This window comes from Onthophagus taurus, chromosome 7 (genome assembly GCF_036711975.1).
Source record: "Onthophagus taurus isolate NC chromosome 7, IU_Otau_3.0, whole genome shotgun sequence".
In the NCBI taxonomy this organism is placed as follows: domain Eukaryota; kingdom Metazoa; phylum Arthropoda; class Insecta; order Coleoptera; family Scarabaeidae; genus Onthophagus; species Onthophagus taurus.
In genome coordinates, this window is record NC_091972.1 from 1921951 (window position 1) to 1941683 (window position 19733).

The window sequence follows — 19733 nt, forward strand, 5'->3', positions numbered from 1 at the left end:
AGTGGAAACTATTATATTGCTGAACTAATGACAAAATTCTGTTTAAAAATCACAAAAGGGGCGGATTTTAGAGATAAAGCAATTTTTACAAAGTGTTAAGACATTCTCGATACGTTACCATGACAGTTTTCAACTTAGAGATTAAAAACGCAAACTAATAAAAACAACAAAATAATAAAAAGTAGTAGTTCTGCGTAGTATGTTGGCGTCTACATGGATAAAGATTACGAATGACCACTCATATTAAAAAAATAGTAGAAGAGGCCTCAAAAATTCAAAATACTCTATCCGCGATTATGCCACGAATTGGAGGACCAGGTGAGGTAAAGAGGAAGCTCCTAGGATCAGTCGTGAGATCGGTGGTGCTCTACGCCGCCCCATCTTGGGAAGAAGCCCTGAAGTTCAAACAGTATGAAAACCTAATTTGAATGTCTGAAGACGTAGGGCTAAACCCGAAATTATCTAGGTCTAGGTCTACTGTTAGTGCTAGTTTTAGTTCAGTAACAATACACAACCTAACGCTATGTAGTGCTAATTAGTACTACTTAACACTGTCACTAGAACTAACACTAGAACTAGAAACATTCGGGTTGGGTTGGGTTGGCGTCTCTTAAATGTTTCTAGTTCTAGGTCTAGTATTAGTTCTAGTTTTAATAGTTATTCAGCGCTAGATTGTTGTATATTTTTCATTAAACTAAAACTAGAACTAATACTAAACCTAGAACTCCAAAAATTTGGGTTTAGCCGACTTAAGAGACGTGTAGCTAAACCCCAATGTTTTTAGATCTAGGTCTAGTGTTACTTCTAGTGACAGTGTTAAATAGTGCTAGTTAGCACTACATAGCTCTACGTTGTGTATTGTTATTGAACTAAAACTAGAACTAATACTAGACCTAGAACCAGAAAGCAAGATATTTCTAGTTTTAGGTCTAGCATTAGTTCTAGTTTTACACTAGCACTATTACTGTGTAGAACTAATACTATACCTAGACCTAGAACTAGAATCATTTGGGTTTAGGCACACGTCTCTAAAGACGGCTAAACCCGAATGATTCTAGTTCTAGGTATAATGTTAGTTCCAGTTTTACACTTGCACTGTCACTAGAAGTTAACTCTTAAGACAGACCAATTTGAATTAACTCTTATACAGAGTAATTCAAATTCGACCCCCACCATTGGGATCTCAGAAACCATAAGAGATAAAGAAATGTAGTCGAAGTTGATGTTGTAGTCCATTTTTAACCAGTTTTTTAATTTGGAGGTAACAATGGTTTTTTTTGCACTTTTACTGGTTATTAAAAAATCTTGTATTAAATATAATACGTCTCTTTATTTACATGTTTCGCCTGTCCTAGCAGGCATCTTCAGAATAGAGAGTAAGGTACAAGTTGAAAATAAATTTTGAACAGTGGAAACTATTATATTGCTGAGCTAATGACAAAATTCTGTTTAAAAATCACAAAAGGGGCGGATTTTAGAGATAAAGCAATTTTTACAAAGTGTTAAGACATTCTCGACACGTTACCATGACAGTTTGTAAAAATTGCTGTATCTCTAAAATCAAAGGAAGGTTGCAACATGGCATTCGAAACGTCAAACATTTTTTTCAAAAAACGCACGGCTTAACCCGAAAGTTTCTAGTTCTAGGTCTAGTGTTAGTTCTTAACACCAGCCGTGAAAGCCTTCGTCTGAAAACATTCTTAAAACAACTTTTTATGAAAAATATCATGACACAACTAGAAATTTTCTGCGACGTTTCGTTTTCGTGAAACTATCATCAGGTTTTTTTTTAATAATTCAATGTTTTTTAAATGAAATACATTGTGTGACATATCATTGAAATCAGAATTAATTATCCTATTTTTTGGTGTGGAAATCAAATATTTATGGCGTTCATAACAAAAAATAAACCTGATGATAGTTTCACGAAAACGAAACGTCGGAGAGAATTTCTAGTTGTGTCGTGACATTTTTTATAAAAAGTTGCCTTAAGAATCTTTTTTCAGATTCACGAAAAAACGAAAAATAAAGAAGTTATAGGTAAAAAACGAAAAAGTCTATTTTTTGTTTTTCGGCCATATTTTAAAAACTGAAACGGCTAGATCCAAAAACTTAATTGAAAAATGGTGAGCTCTAAGATACGCAACTTTGCCCCCATTTAATCATTTCTTTATCTCTTATGGTTTCTGAGATCCCAATGGTGGGGGTCGAATTATTAATAAAAAATCGATAATAATTTGAAAACGTCACAAACTTAACCGTCTTTGAATGTGAAGAATTCTTGCTGTTCGATACACCTTTCACGTAAATCAAGTGTCGAGTACCGTGACTGAACGATTTCTAAAATTGCACGCTCGTTTAACGATTCAATCGAAAGCTAAGAGGTCTTTATGTAATAGCCAGCAGTTTTTATAGGTTTAATATAAGAAAACTTTTCGTAAACCCTCAAGGATTCTTTAAAATTCTTGTTAAACAACTTGTTTTGAAACGGAATTAAGGTACGTTGATAAATTAATTAACGGAGTCTTCATTAAATATTATCCGTGTATAGTTGATGGAAATTGAATATTCACATATCGTCCTAGTTTTACATTCGGCCGAACCCTCCGTACAATTCGTGGGCCTTCCGGCAACGTCGCCCTCTCCAAATATAATTCCGGATCGATCGAAAATATCATGCGACCACCGACACTCGGTGGTGGACCGTTTGAAATCGAAAAAGAGCCTGGAAAATCCGCTCTCTCGTGCTGTGGCGTTAAATTAACAAGACAGCCGATCCCTTGAGGTTATACGATCCACCGAACGTTACTCCCATCGCTGTTCTGTTGCACGTTAATTTTCTTAAGAGGCTTCCTTTTCTGCTCTTCCTAGTATACTCAACTTAATGACACCGCGACGGCTCTATGTCTTCATAACACTGGATTAAAACTGTGACGTTTCAAGTTTAAACTTTTTAATTTTGTTATTTAGGTTTCCCTTAAATTGATTTATGGCTAAAGTGGCTGTGGTAAAATTTCAACCCCGTTGGGATGTGAATGAATAAGATTTATTTCGCTTTTAATTTGTGGATTTATAACATACGGAGTGGTTATTAAAAATTCTGTGTGATTAAGGGAGCAATAAAGTATTATTAGTAAATGTGGGAAAAATGTTTTGGTATTATAATTTAATTTAAAAAAATAAAAACTTTTAAATCCTTATTGCTAAAATTAGTCAAGGTTAGTCTATTCTGACTTTTCAGCTTTTATCATTGGCCCCACCTATGTTTGAACATGGTAACACCCAACCTTTCATAACAATACTCCTCTTGAGTGTGAATGAATGAAAATATGTTGTTCACTCGAAGCCTTGAGAAAAATTTATATCCCGAAAATGAGAAAACATTTAAGAATAAATCAAGGAGTAAATTCAATTTGGTAATTTGCTGAATGCTTGTCGTCGAGGTTGAACCATTTTAGTGGTAAATAGAGTGGTAGAAAATAAAAATATTTTACTTCTATTTAGATGAAGAAAATGTTTATTGCAATATGAACAAATTTATTACAAATGTTTATTATTTACTTATGTTTTCGGTGCTTGTAGTGCTATACGAATTTATCGTATTTTGAATAAAAATTATTCGTCCTCAGGCACAACTACAAAACATGAAACATATAAACTAGGTGAGTGTCTTAATTAAATATTATAATACATTGAACAAAACTTATTTCACAGGACATATTAAAAATTAAAGGTCTAAATTAACTAAATACTATTAAAACATTACTAAAAATATATTTACCGTCAATTTGTTTAGGCATTAAAAAAGATGTTAAACATTCCCGATAAATTTGAGGTGTAAGAAAACTTTTAATACGACCCAAATATTAATATTCTTCGTTGTAAGGTAAAGATCTTAAGCCTTTGAAGACAAATGTAGTTATCACAATAAATCACAATAAAACTCAAACCAAAATCAGCAAAACATAGTGATATTGTCACGCTTAACTTAGAATCTAAGGGTTCAGGAAAATTCAAAACTATATTTATGCATTAATAAATCTATGGAAATGTCTAAAGTTATTAAAGTCGGTAATATCGTTTATCAGGCTCTCACCACCGTTATTTTTAAAATCGATAAGGGATTATCATATACAACTTAACTACTTTAATATAACTCCTTATAACTCAAATGTCATGAACCCATTAACACCCGTTCTAAAATCTTATATAAAATTACATAAAAAAGATTTGAGCATCCGTCCCATAATAGGAAATACTAACACACCCACCAGTAAAATCGCTAAAAAGATTCAAAAATTCCTTCACGAATGTTTTAAAAATGAGTCTCATTTTAACATTAAAAATTCTACAGACTTAATTAAGAAATTAGAAAAAGTTGAAATCTCGAAAAATTCACGTCTAATATCTTTTGATATAAAAAACATGTATTCAAACATACCAATAAATTATCGAAATTCTAAAAATAGTCACCCAACAAAACTTCTTTATATTTGAAAACGAATATTACGAAATGAATGATGGACTCCCCATGGGCTCACCCATATCGGGTATTGTGGCAGACATTTACTTCAGTACTTTTGAAAAACTTATATTTACTGACAAATACAAATTAATTAACCATAATATCAAGTTTTATGGTAGATATGTAGACGATCTACTTATAGTTTTTGATGGTAACAATGCCCAACTATTGGCTCTCAAAAATATTTTCGATAACTTATGCAATCTGAAATTCACTACAGAAATAGAAATTGAAGGTAGACTTAACCTTATATAATAATACTAACAAAAATAAAATAGAATTTGACATTTTTCGTAAAGACACATACACTGATGCTACAATTCCTAGGAATTCATATAATTGCCTCTAACACAAATATTCTAATTTCAATTTCATGTTCAATAGACTAATTAACTACCCTCTAAGTGATGTAAACATAAATAAAGAAATAAATAAAATACTAAACATAGGTGATAATAATAACTTCAAAATTACTGAACTTCAAAAAATATTCAATATAGCTCACAAACGACACATTTATTTATTTATTTATTTATTATTGGGACACAAACAGGGAGGATATCCCCAGTGAAGCATCCTCATAAAAACAAAGCACTTAACTACATACCAAGCAAAAAAACGAGAAAAAAAAAATAACAATAATTATAACATTAACTATGAAAATAATAATAACAGCATTAATAGTTGCTAATTAAAAAAAAATTACAATTACTACGTTACGTAATAGTAATTCTCTAAATGAGCGCAACGAGAGTCCAAATAGAGTAACATGGTTAAGAAGTCCTGATTGTAAGTATTCAAAAGCCGAACGATAGGCGAGTTTAGATGAGCGTTTGTGTGCGATGTGCCTAAAAGGAATGTAGTATTCCGCCGCGTGAAACGCTGTGGTACATTAAAGTTCAACACAGACAGAAGATCAGGTGCGTCCAGTTTGAAAAGAAAAATTAAGTCTGAGACTAGCCGACGCTGCCGCAGGGATAATAAGTTAAAAACCACACAGCGTCTATCGTAGTCGCAATAGGGAAGATGATATTTGTAAACCAGATAGCGTACAAAGCGTCGTTGAACCGCTTCACGATAGACCGCGTACATAGGATTCCACACTATGGAACCATAGGATAATACGCTGTTAACAAATGCCATATAAAGGGATTTAATGCTTGTAAAATTGGTAAACTGTCTACTTATTCTGATAACAAACCCTAGGTTACGCAGGGCTTTCGCCACCATGACTTCGATGTGAAGGTGATATCTCAATTTGGCATCAAGTATAATGCCAAGATCCTTCACTCTGTCAGTAGAGATAATAGGTCTACCATTAAAGTTGTAATTAAAATTAATAGGATAGCGTTTCCATGTAAACGTTATTTTTTGGCATTTGTCATAGTTCAAATAAAGTTTGTTAACGCGACAGTAATCATGTAGACGATCAAGGTCCTCCTGGAGCCTTAGGCAGTCATGACTAGAGCTGACTCTAGTAAATATTTTATTATCATCCGCATAGAGCAGGAATTTGGAAAATTTAAAGCAAGAAGAAATGTCGTTTATGTAAATTAGAAATAATGTGGGCCCAAGGTGACTTCCCTGAGGCACACCAGATGAGATGGGTTTGTAGTCCGACAAAAAGCTACCCATCTTAACTGCCTGACTTCTGTCAGAAAGATATGACATTATCCAGCGCACAATGCCGGCAGGAATGTTAAAGGAGGACAGCTTTTGTATAAGAATTCCATGGTCAATCTTGTCGAAGGCTTTAGAGAAATCGGCATAAATTGCGTCAACCTGTGAGTCCTCATTTAAGGTAGAATGAATAAAATTAACATAAGACACTAACCGTTAGACTCAACCGATCGGCCAGACAAGAATCCATGTTGTTCAGTAATGAGAGAGTGAGCAATAGAGTGGTTAAAGTAATCACAAACAATTTTTTCAAAAACATTGGGAATAGACGAGGTAATAGAAATTGGACGGTAATTAGATACCAACTGTCTATTCCCTGATTTAAATATTGGAACGACAAAAGCTGTCTTCCACGAGCGCGGAAAAGTACCTTCGAGTAAGGATTTTGGAAAAATAAGAAAAAGTGGGGTCGACAGTTCGGCAGCAAACTCCCTCAAAAAGGAAGATGGAATACCATCCGGACCAGAGCCAGAGGACTTGTCAAGATGGATCAAAACATTGAGGACTGCGTCAGCAGAGAACAAAGGTGAAACACCCTGGCCACCGAAGACCATTGAGCGGTCAATACTACCATCTACGAAAACCGAGGCGAAATACTCTGCAAATGCACAAGAGATATCAGGACCTGAGGTCACCATTGACCCATCAACAGAAAACATAGCGGCTGGCAAGCCAGACACATCCCCTTTCCTGGACTTAACAAAGGACCAGATTCCTTTGGGATTTTCCATAACCCCCGCCTGAATCGAGTTTAAGTAATCTCTATAATCACCCGCAATAAGCCTCTTAGACCTGGAGCGCAAGATAGAGAAAGCCAAGTAATCACTATTATGGCGAGTAGATTTCCATTTTTTATGGTAAAGTAGCTTTTCTTTAATGACACGAATAGTTGAACGTTTGTACCAGTAAGGAAAACGTTGCTTAGGCAGAAAGCGCTTAGGAACGTCTCTGTTAATTACATAATTAACGCGGTCATAGAAAACTTCAACCATGCTCTCCACGCCCATCCCAGCAAAAACAGTCTGCCAATCGATACTATTTAAGAAACACTTGATAGCTCCGGAATTCGCGTTCTTAAAAAGAAAGCGAACATTCGGACCATCACTCAGACAAATGAACATGCCCGATAATAAGAATTCAAACGGTGGATGGTGGCAGTCAGGATCCACAAGTGGATCGTTGCAGAGTATTAACAGACTAATATACCCACACCATAAATCTGCCAATCAATACTTAGCCATTCCCTACAACCCCAATATAGAATTTAAAATAGGAAGAAACCTATCTAAATTTAACATTATCCCGGCCTTCAATTCAGGTAATAAACTAATCAATCAATTTTTAAATAACAAGCATAAATTCGACATGTTAAAGTTAAGTGGAATATACAAAATGTCTTGTAGCGATTGTGATGACTTCTATATAGGACAAACAGGTAGAAACTTAAAAATAAGAGCTCATGAACACCTTAATAGAACATTCTCTACCTTCTATAAACACCTACAAAACAATCAACACACATCTAACATGAGTAATATTAGATTAATTAAAAATATACACAAGTCCAAAGAACTCGACCTATACGACGAACTTTTTATACTTAAATATAAAAACAAATTTAAAAATAACGGATTTATTAATGCATAAATATAGTTTTGAATTTTCCTGAACCCTTAGATTCTAAGTTAAGCGTGACAATATCACTATGTTTTGCTGATTTTGGTTTGAGTTTTATTGTGATTTTTCTATTGTGATTTTTATTCTGGCTTTTCGCTTATCGAAACAATTGAGACATTTTATGAAAGCATTTGCACTTGCGCACGTGTTTTGTTTTACATCTGACAATTTTATACCTGTTTATTTGAAACCCCACCTTTTCTAACCCTGTTTGAACCACAAAAACCGCAGTTCTACATTTGTCTTCAAAAGCTTAAGATCTTTACCTTACAACGAAGAATATTAATATTTGGGTCGTATTAAAAGTTTTCCTACACCTCAAATTTATCGAGAATGTTTAACATCTTTTTTAATTAATATTCATTTTTGTTTTCTTTTCACCTGGGTAATTCAATTAAACAAATTTTGCACTTAAAGGTGAAATGTGTTTATTATCACTCTACCGGTTTCGCTCCTTTCGGAGCATCTTCAGGAGTTCCTGAAGTTATTAATTTTACAACACTTTCTATTATTATATAATTTTATATTTTAACTTACGTCAATTTTTTGAACAACTAAACATGTATGTGATACTTTATTGAATTAATTCACTATTAAAAGGTCAATCTCTAAACATGTGCTATCATACATCACTTTTTATTATATTTTAGGTTATGTTGAACTGTCAATGGTATATTTTCTATTTTAATGTTGGTAATCTGTCAAATGTGATTGTCGTGTATTGAATTTAAACTTTCTTGTTTTGAATAGGTTGATTTTCAACAGGTTAAAATGAGGTATTACAACATAAACATATTAACTCCCTACATCAAACACACTGAAAATTATAATGGTACAGAGAGAGCAGCTATTTTTAGAGTTCGGGAGGTTTTCGTGGAGGTGTGTATGGTTGTTTGAGATAGGTATATAGTGGTCTTCTTGTAGGTATAATTTGTTCGTTTAGGCATGTTACATCAGGGCAGTTGTTGAGTAATTTATTAATTTCATAGTTTTCCATTATTTCTAAATAGTAACTTTTATTGATATGATGAAGGATTCTGGAATTTTTATCTTCGTTAAATTCATGTTTTGAGTTAAATGTTAAGTGATTTCCGAAGTTGGAGTTATTTTTGTGTTTATGTTCTCTTATTCTTTTTCTAAGGCTTCTGCCTGTTTCTCCATAAGACCAATAATAACCAGCATCGACTCAAGCACTTACAAAATATCAAAATTTCTAATAGACATTTTCAAAACAAATATTAACTTCCAACCAACACACACTATTCGGAATAGATCAGAAATAATAACAGAACTGAGCACAATGTCACTGCCAAAAGGTTTTACTATTCTATCCTTCGACATCGTCAACCTGTATACCAACATCCCCACCAGACAAACATTGAACATTATTAAAGACATTCTATCACATAACATAACAGACCTAAATGATCGTAATAACATTTTCAACCTATTCGAGATCAGTTTACAACAAAATTTCTGCAAATTCAATAATAATATATATTCATACGAAGAGGGTTTACCAATGGGGTCTCCTTTGAACAGTTTGATCTCTGACATATTTCTAAATGAGATGGAAACTAAACTTATAATTAATAAAGATAATAATCCATATTTTGAAAACATAAAATTTTGGAAAAGGTATGTAGATGACATACTAGTCATTGTTAATACTAAAGACAACAACACTATAAACAAGATTCATAAATATATTAACTCAATACACAGCAAGATACAATTTACGATAGAACAAGAGAAAAATAACGAAATAAACTACCTAGACATAAACATAAAAAGAACACAGGATAACGGTTTTATATTTAACACATACAGAAAACCAACACAGACAGATGCAGTCATACCCTACGACTCATATCACTGTAACGCACATAAACTAGCTGCTTTTAGATCACACACACATAGAGCATACAATTCAAAAATGAACACAGAAAACCTTACCACCGAAATAAATACAATCTACCAAGTTGCGAAAAATAATAACTTCCCAACTTATATAATAAATAATATTATAAACAAACAACAGAAAAAACAAAAAATGATTAATTGTACCACTCTAAAGAATCAACACAATGAAGATCAAAGTATTTATTATAGAGCTATAACATTCCAAGGCAACATATCCAATAAAATAAAACAGAGTTTAAAACAATATAATATAAATCTTAATTTCAAACCAAATAAAACATTAGAAAGAATGCTTATAAACAATAAGGACAAAATAAATAAACTGGACGACAATGGTGTGTACATACTAGAGTGCGACACTTGTAAAGCAGCGTACATTGGAGAAACAGGCAGAAGCCTTAGAAAAAGAATAAGAGAACATAAACACAAAAGTAACTCCAACTTCGGAAATCACTTAACATTTAACTCAAAACATGAATTTAACGAAGATAAAAATTCCAGAATCCTTCATCATATCAATAAAAGTTACTATTTAGAAATAATGGAAAACTATGAAATTAATAAATTACTCAACAACTGCCCTGATGTAACATGCATAAACGAACAAATTATACCTACAAGAAGACCACTATATACCTATCTCAAACAACCATACACACCTCCACGAAAACCTCCCGAACTCTAAAAACAGCTGCTCTCTATATTTTTCAGTGTGTTTGATGTAGGGAGTTAATATGTTTATGTTGTAATACCTCATTTTAACCTGTTGAAAATCAACCTATTCAAAACAAGAAAGTTTAAATTCAATACACGACAATCACATTTGACAGATTACCAACATTAAAATAGAAAATATACCATTGACAGTTTCAACATAACCTAAAATATAATAAAAAGTGATGTATGATAGCACATGTTTAGAGATTAACATTTTAATAGTGAATTAATTCAATAAAGTATCACATACATGTTTAGTTCTTCAAAAAATTGACGTAAGTTAAAATGTAAAATTATATAATACTAGAAAGTGTTGTAAAATTAATAACTTTAGGAACTCCTGAAGATGCTCCGAAAGGAGCGAAACCGGTAGAGTGATAATAAACACATTTCACCTTTAAGTGCAAAATTTGTTTAATTGAATCTTTTTTAATGCCTAAACAAATTGACGGTAAATATATTTTTAGTAATGTTTTAATAGTATCTAGTTAATTTTAACCTTTAATTTTTAATATGTCCTGTGAAATAAGTTTTGTTCAATGTATTATAATATTTAATTAAGACACTCACCTAGTTTATATGTTTCATGTTTTGTAGTCGTGTCTGAGGACGAATAATTTTTATTCGAAATACGATAAATTCGTATAGCACTACAAGCACCGAAAACATAAGTAAATAAACATTTTCATAATCTAAATAGAAGTAAAATATTTTTATTTTCTAAAATGAAATGTCGTAAATTTACCTTCCCTTTGATCTTTCAGTTAATTTATATTCGTTTGGTGATGACAGAATTCTCTAGTGATCTACTATGAATCAATGTACTTCTTTGATGTGTCGAATACAATAGCAGAAATTACAGCCCGTAGGCTAACTCGTAAATCTATGCTTATGGCGTTATCGATCCACTGTAAAGCGAGTGTTATTACCATCAGAAACAAATTTCCCTTTTGAAATCAGTAATTTTGATTTGGCTCTCTTAAAAAGTCGATTAATAATATAAGGGTTAACTTTGTGTTCGGAGGAAACCATTAAAATCGATAGTGGGGGAAGACAAATATTTGCTGTGGCATGTCTTTGGCGGAGAGCAGTTGTATTTTCTTAGGTAAAAGGACTTCTATTTCCTTAGGGAACTACTAACGTAATACTAATCGATCCAAACAAACAAAAAATATAAAAAATTGTTTTTATTTAATCCCATCAACAAGAAAATTGTTAATAAATAAAAAAAAACATAAAGGGTGAAATACCCCACCGTAAGTGAACCGCGGTGACCATAATTTACTTACCTAGATTTTGCGGTAAGCTCGGCGCCGCGCCATAAATTCTTGTCCAAAAGCTGACCCCGAACAGATTCGGCGTGCGAAATAGAAACCTTATTTCGTATCCGAACACCGGATAAATACATAAATGCCAAAATCGTTTAAAACAAAACTCCAAAAATAAATCCGAACATTTCAAGTGAATAATGACCCCCATAAAATATTTCCTGAGAATCGAAAATCAAAGCGACCATTTGTTGATTCACAAAACACAACAAAATTGTAAGTTAAGAGTTCCACATCTTTACGTTAACGGAAAATCGCCGCTTTAAGAAAGGTTGCCTAATTCGCGACATCTAAATTGAACTTGTAACTACTGTCAATACACAGAATGGACCTAAGACGTTCCTAGAATAATGATTAGGTTTCTTGGGATTTCGATTAGATTACAGGACGCAGAATTGATCTGGGATAATCAAATTCTGCGGAGGGCTGTGAAATTCACTGCGACGTTTACTTATTTGATCAGTATCAATTTTGATTACCTTTAGCATTTCATTCGTAATTAAACATAAAATTAATTGTATGTCAAAAATTTAGTGTAGTGTTGTGTAAATATACAACAACTCTTCACCAACCCTCATAATTCAGGTAAAAATGGGTCACGAAATAAAAACACTTTTACATGAATATTCATATATGTAACTGTTTTGTTTTGTCCCAGTTGAATGTTTCAAATAAAAAATAGCTCCCAAAAATTGATAAAATCAATTTTTAGGCTTTGAGTATCTTACTTTGATTAAGCTATTAGATTAAAACGAAAGTTGTACTAAAAAAAATGCAGGGTAAAAGCGAAAAAAAGGCGAAAAAAGCATCTCTAAACGCTCAAATATCGAACCTTCACACTGATGGACGGACGTTCTCTAATGCGAGTAACCGTCGAAGGCAAAATTATGTTAGCAGTTTTGGGGTTGTGGTTCGTGATGGATTTACCTTCCTTTTTACACATCGAAAAATTTCCAATACGCGACTTAATTTCAACGTTTCATTTATTAATATTACTTCAAAGATAAAATTAATTAAACATTTTTCTTTTTGTTTCAGGTGAGTAACCTAGAATTAAAAAACAAACATCTTTATGTTCCGTAAGTATTTTGTTAAATTAATTGGTAACAATTAGAAACATTTAATTAACACTAGTAGTCTCCATCTAACCTGAAATGCAATTAGTTAATTAACATTTGAGTGTAATGATCTGCGAAACTGTTCCAATTAAGCACCTGCCATCAAGTTAAACAAAGAATTTTACGTTCGGTTATTGATTGAGTTAAATTGAAATTTACTTCTGTAATATTACGTAATTCATAGTCGCCCTCGCTAACAGGAAGGGGAATGTGAATATTCCCGACCGCAAACGTAGTTTAGAGGATACATCGTCCAACTTTACACAGTAATTACGTTGTTGCCCGGTTTATGATACGTTTACTCTGTACATACAACTTCTAAAAGTCGGTTTAAGCTCAAAGTGACTTTTAGAGGTAGTAATAAAATCATTTTGTTCGTTTTTTTTTAGAGATTACAAAAAAGAATTTCAAATTTATCTCACATCTCTGGTTATGTTGTAATGTTAGGCCATTATGACATTTTTGGACATTTTTAGACAAATATCTCATTAGAGGGTGAATTAGTACTTGACGAAATGAGGATAAAAGTTTTCTTATAGGATCACCAAGGTCGTTTGCGGCCGAGGCGCTACTGTAGCGATCCGCAGATCAGTTCAGATTTTGGTAATTAATTATTGATATTTTTATTCATTCTCGGATAGAGGGGATCGCTGCTCGACTCATCCTTCCCTTCCTTTTCTTTTGTCTAAAATAAATCCCATAAAGCTGATGATTTCGTGTTCATATATCAAATCTAGCGTCTCGCCCTCAAACGACCTCGGCGGAGTGAGAGTAAATGTTTTCTTATAAAATTGCTGAATACTGAGCATCTGACTAAGATATTTAAGGAACGATTTTTTCTCAAATCGCCGAGGTCGCTACATTTCTCTAAAATTGACGAGTTCGTGTTGAAATATCAAATCTAGCGTCTCGCCCACAGGTGACCTCGGTGGAGTGAGGATAAATGTTTTCTTATAAGATAGCTGAGTACTGAGTATTTGACTAAGGGCCGGTTTATCAATGTCGAGTTAAATCTGTTAGATACGCAACTCATGGATAAACTTGCCTAACAGATAACCTCAGTGAACCGTTTATCCAGCAACTTTCTACCCGACAGGCAGCAACCTACGAGATAGAACATAGATGGTACCCCTGAGTGTTAACATTAGAAACGGAAATGAAACGTAATTGGTGAAATTTGAATAATTGACTTTAGTTTATGAAGTTGATATAAACAGCTGATCTTGTTTTGGAGGTTACCATTCCTGCTTTCGGTATTGTGCTTTGTTTTCGAAAACCTCTTTTATAATGGAATTCCTACATGAATATTTATTAGACAGCGATAAAGATGAGGATATTGTCCAACTCTTAAATTATAAACGACGACCATATTTTATAAAAAAAAGACAAAAGTCAAAACCACTTTGAGGAGTTGGACGACCACGTTCTTTTGTTAGATTTCGGTTAAAAAAGGACACAGTTTTATCGATCTTGGTTAAAATTGAGACGAGTTTATACTGTATTAGATTATATTATTATTTTTTTTTAATTACTAGATTATTATTTATTTTCTATAACATTTTTATATTCGTTTGCCAAACCCATCAGCAAGTTCTTTTCTGCTGTACTAAAATTTGATGATCTTTTCTTTCTCTTGCTTGATGACGTTATATTTTAATTTTATTGTCATTTACTTTCACCAAGCAACCAAACTTGTGCTCACATTTTTTTGACAATATCTAATAGGTAAACCCTTAACCAGTACTTCAATCTGGTGGGTATCCAAATGTCATATTTATCTATAAGATTACCCTAAACTAGGGATGGATAAACGATTCGTCGACGTTATCTATCAGCTACAATTTTAATTGACAGATAATTCGTCTTAACTAGATATTGATAAACCGGCCTTAAGATATTTAAGGAACGATTTTTTCTTAAATCGCCGAGGTCGCTTGCGGGCGAGACGCTTCAATCTTATAAAGCTAATGATTTTGTGTTGATATATCAAATCTATCGCCTCGCCCGCAAGCGACCTCGGCGAAGTGAGGATAAATGTTTTCTTATAAAATAGCTGAATACTGACTATTTGACTAAGATATTTAAAGAACAATTTTTTCTCAAATCGCCGAGGTCGCTTGCGGGCGAGGCGCTACAATTCTCCAAAATTGACGAGTTCGTGTTGAAATATCAAATCTAGCGTCTCACCTACAGGTGACCTCGGTGGAGTGAGGATAAATGTTTTCTTACAAGATAGCTGAATACTGAGTATTTGACTAAGATATTTAAGGAACGATTTTTTCTTAAATCGCCGAGGTCGCTTGCGGGCGAGGCGCTACAATCTTATAAAGCTGATGATTTCGTGTTGATATATCAAATCTATCGCCTCGCCCGCAAGCAACCTCGGCGAAGTGAGGACAAATGTTTTCTTATAAGATAGCTGAATACTGAGTATTTGACTAAGATATTTAAAGAACGATTTTTTTGCAAGTCGCCGAGATCGCTTGCGGGCGAGGCGCTACAATTCTCCAAAATTGACGAGTTCGTGTTGAAATATCACATCTAACGTCTCGCCCACAGGTGACCTCGGTGGAGTGAGGATAAATGTTTTCTTATAAGATAGCTAAATACTGAGTATTTAACTAAGATATTTAAGGAACGATTTTTTCTTAAATCGCCGAGGTCGCTTGCGGGCGAGGCGCTACAATCTTATAAAGCTGATGATTTCGTGTTGATATATCAAATCTATCGCCTCGCCCGCAAGCAACCTCGGCGAAGTGAGAACAAATGTTTTCTTATAAGATAGCTGAATACTGAGTATTTGACTAAGATATTTAAGGAACGATTTTTTCTTAAATCGCCGAGGTCGCTTGCGGGCGAGGCGCTACAATCTTATAAAGCTGATGATTTCGTGTTGATATATCAAATCTATCGCCTCGCCCGCAAGCGACCTCGGCGAAGTGAGGATAAATGTTTTCTTATAAGATTGCTGAATACTGTGTATTTGACCAAGATATTTAAGGAACGATTTCATCTCAAATCGCCGCGGTCGCTTGCGGGCGAGGCGCTAAATTTGATATATAAACACAACTCGTCAGTTTTGGAGGATTGTAGCGCCTCGCCCGCAAGCGTCCTCGGCGATTTGATAAGAAATCGTTCCTTAAATATCTTGGTCAAATACACAGTATTCAGCAATCTTATAAGAAAACATTTATCCTCACGCCGTCGAGGTCGCTTGCGGGCGAGGCGCTACATTTAATATATGAACACGAACTCGTCAGTTTTGGAGGATTGTAGCGCCTCGCCCGCAAGCGACCTCGGCGATTTGAGAAGAAATCGTTCCTTAAATATCTTGGACAAATACACAGTATTCAGCAATCTTATAAGAAAACATTTATCCTCACGCCGTCGAGGTCGCTTGCGGGCGAGGCGCTACATTTGATATATGAACACGAACTCGTCAGTTTTGGAGGATTGTAGCGCCTCGCCCGCAAGCGACCTCGGCGATTTGATAAGAAATCGTTCCTTAAATATCTTGGTCAAATACACAGTATTCAGCAATCTTATAAGAAAACATTTATCCTCACGCCGTCGAGGTCGCTTGCGGGCGAGGCGCTACATTTGATATATGAACACGAACTCGTCAGTTTTGGAGGATTGTAGCGCCTCGCCCGCAAGCGACCTCGGCGATTTGAGAAGAAATCGTTCCTTAAATATCTTGGACAAATACATAGTATTCAGCAATATTATAAGAAAACATTTATCCTCACGCCGTCGAGGTCGCTTGCGGGCGAGGCGCTACATTTGATATATGAACACGAACTCGTCAGTTTTGGAGGATTGTAGCGCCTCGCCCGCAAGCGACCTCGGCGATTTGAGAAGAAATCGTTCCTTAAATATCTTGGACAAATACATAGTATTCAGCAATATTATAAGAAAACATTTATCCTCACGCCGTCGAGGTCGCTTGCGGGCGAGGCGCTACATTTGATATATGAACACGAACTCGTCAGTTTTGGAGGATTGTAGCGCCTCGCCCGCAAGCGACCTCGGCGATTTGAGAAGAAATCGTTCCTTAAATATCTTGGTCAAATACACAGTATTTAGCAATATTATAAGAAAACATTTATCCTCACGCCGTCGAGGTCGCTGGCGGGCGAGGAGCTACAATCTTATAAAGATGATGATTTCGTGTTGATATGTAAAATCTAGCGCTTCGCCCGCAAGTGATCTCGGCGAAGTCGGGATAAATATTTTCTTATAACATTGCTGAATACTGTGTGTTTGACCAAGATATTTAAGAAACGATTTCTTCTCAAATCGCCGAGGTCGCTTGCGGGCGAGGCGCTAGAATCCTCCAAAGCTAACGAGTTCGTGTTGATACATTAAATTTAGCGTCTCGCTCGGAAACGACCTAGATATAGTCTTGCAAGTTTCTATCTTCGTGCTCTCAATAATGTTCCTTGTTTGCTATAGATAACTTAATATGCGACCTAATTATTATGAAAATCGATAAAGTATTTTATTATTTTTTTCAAATATATGCAAGCTTTTTAAAGCCACATATCAAAATAAGTACTAATTGTCGATTCTAAAATTTAAAAATATTTGTTTAATTGTAATATAATTGTGAATTATTTTTAAAATACCATGGTATACGCTAGCTTTTTTATGCGTAATTAAAGCCAGTCGTAAACTAATTTATGACTGCTGATGTTTTTCGTGGAGTCTTTATACAAATGGAGCATTAATTTTATTTAGATGTAGTGGGCTGGTATCTTTTAATAAATCCGGTATAAAATATTCGGCTTAATTTTAAATAGAATATCTCGTTAGCTTATAACCGAAAATCATTTTGTTTGTAATTATTTGTTTTCAATATTGAAATGAAATGGAGGTTCTTGTTAAACATAACAAATCTCATCACGGGCAATGAAACCATTACGGTTTATGTTCCATAGAAATAGTTAATCGCTATCGTAAACCCAATAGTAGGAGCATGTGTTAGCAAACATATCCAACAGTATCAAGGGTATTATCTAAATTAGGGTGACGTAGAACTCGATAAACTGACTATTGTATAATTTACGTTCCTGAGTTGATTTGACTAACAGATACGTTCAAAGTTTTAGTTAATATATTCGGGAGATTGTTATTCGCTGTATCTGCAGTTTCCGTGACGTACTATACTCAAGGGTTCTGCGAATTGACACGAGGACCAGAGTCCTAAAGGAATTATCAGCGAATTTCGCCACTCCCAGTTTTCCCCGAAGCGAAATTTATTCTGCATAATTCAGCGATAATTTTCCAGTGGTAGCCCTGTCAATTGGTTATACACTCCCCGTACATATTTAACCAACAACACTGGGGGGGCACATATAATTTACAAAAGGTCTTTGTGCGTGCTTTCAAGAGCTTATATAATTAAGATTCCGGTTCGTGACGTTAAATTAACTTCTCTGCCATTTTTCTAATATGGGCAACACAGTTCCCCCAAAATTTAATTAAACCCAAACCAGTTTATGATGTTGATGATATCTAAAGTGACAAGTTAACTTCATCTTGGCATATAATAAATTAATAAAGTTAGATGGGCAAATAAAATTTTTTTTATTGTATTTAAAGTAAAATTAAATGTATTGGGGAGCTCGAAATGGTGAGATCTGATTCATCAATTTGGAGAACCGAGAATAGTAAATTTAGACCACGAACGGAAACTATCTAAGCAGATTACCGGTTTTGTGCATCTCAAAGCTTCAAGTTTAATCTGATTAACAAGATCCTGCTAAATGCACTATGAAGTGTAACGCTAAATAGTTAATTGTTTAAAACCTGCTTTACTTAATCACATCTAAATTAAAAATGATTTTATAAATTAAGTTTACAAAAAGTAAGAAGTCAAATAAATAAATTCTACAGTTCATATCATTAAAGGAATTTTAATACTCCAAAAAAAAGACTTAACAATGGAAGCGTAATAAAGGATTCCTTAACTCATTCTCGTCGTCACAATGCAAAGCGTATAAATGCCACAAACGATTGCGCTGTTATTCACTCTTGAAGATATACCATTGTGTTGTACAGTTTCTTTTTACGACGACGTTTATAATTTTTTTTTTGTCAAAACGATTCGAAAAATTAGGTCATTATATGATTTGATTCTTTAAAAAATTTAAGAAAAATTGGAAGTGAGAGAAGAAAAGAAATGAGAGATTTTATCAAAAAAAATGTCTGGGGAACAAGAAAATATTACATTTTCTAACAGAGAATAATGTGAGTCTATTAATCGAGAAAAAGCTCCATAAGATAATTAGTGAGCAGAAATTAATTTTGATTTTGTAATCATATTTCAAAATCAAAGGACTTCAGTGAACTATTATCCTGATGACCTGACCTGGATCTGTTTATTTACCCTCAATGAAGCCGGCAAAGCGCAAACTGTACCAGACGTCGTTAACTCGGTTTATTGGAAATTCCGTCGTAAAGCGAACCGCTTTATTCTAGAGATTGGTAACCGGAACGTTATTGTTTGGACAAAACTTTATTTCGACGTCGTTGCGTGTATCTTTTAATTATCCCTCAAACATCAACTTTTTCCTTCACGAACAATTTATTATTTCCCTTCTTGTCCCAAATCGCAAAACATTTCACGAAATTTTCGTGGGAACTTCCAAACAAAACGAATCAAAGTTCTGATGCTGATATCGTCATTCTTATCGGCAACTCCTTAAGTCCTTCTCCTGAATACTTGAGGGAAACTCAATACGCCGATAACAAGGTATGCGA

The 19733-nt window shown here is 34.1% G+C and overlaps 1 protein-coding gene and 1 long non-coding RNA gene across 5 annotated transcripts in view; one reads left to right on the forward strand and one right to left on the reverse strand.

Moving 5' to 3' along the window:
- The window catches only part of LOC111423653 (inactive dipeptidyl peptidase 10), a 149038-nt gene that overhangs the window by 27113 nt on the left and 102192 nt on the right, over positions 1 to 19733 (forward strand). The gene's annotated exons all lie outside the window — the stretch shown is intronic.
- Positions 8294 to 8475, reverse strand: LOC139430871 (uncharacterized). Its single transcript, XR_011641245.1, has 2 exons — positions 8420 to 8475; positions 8294 to 8360 (listed from the first exon to the last, which is right to left on the reverse strand). It is a non-coding gene; the product is annotated as an uncharacterized lncRNA (long non-coding RNA).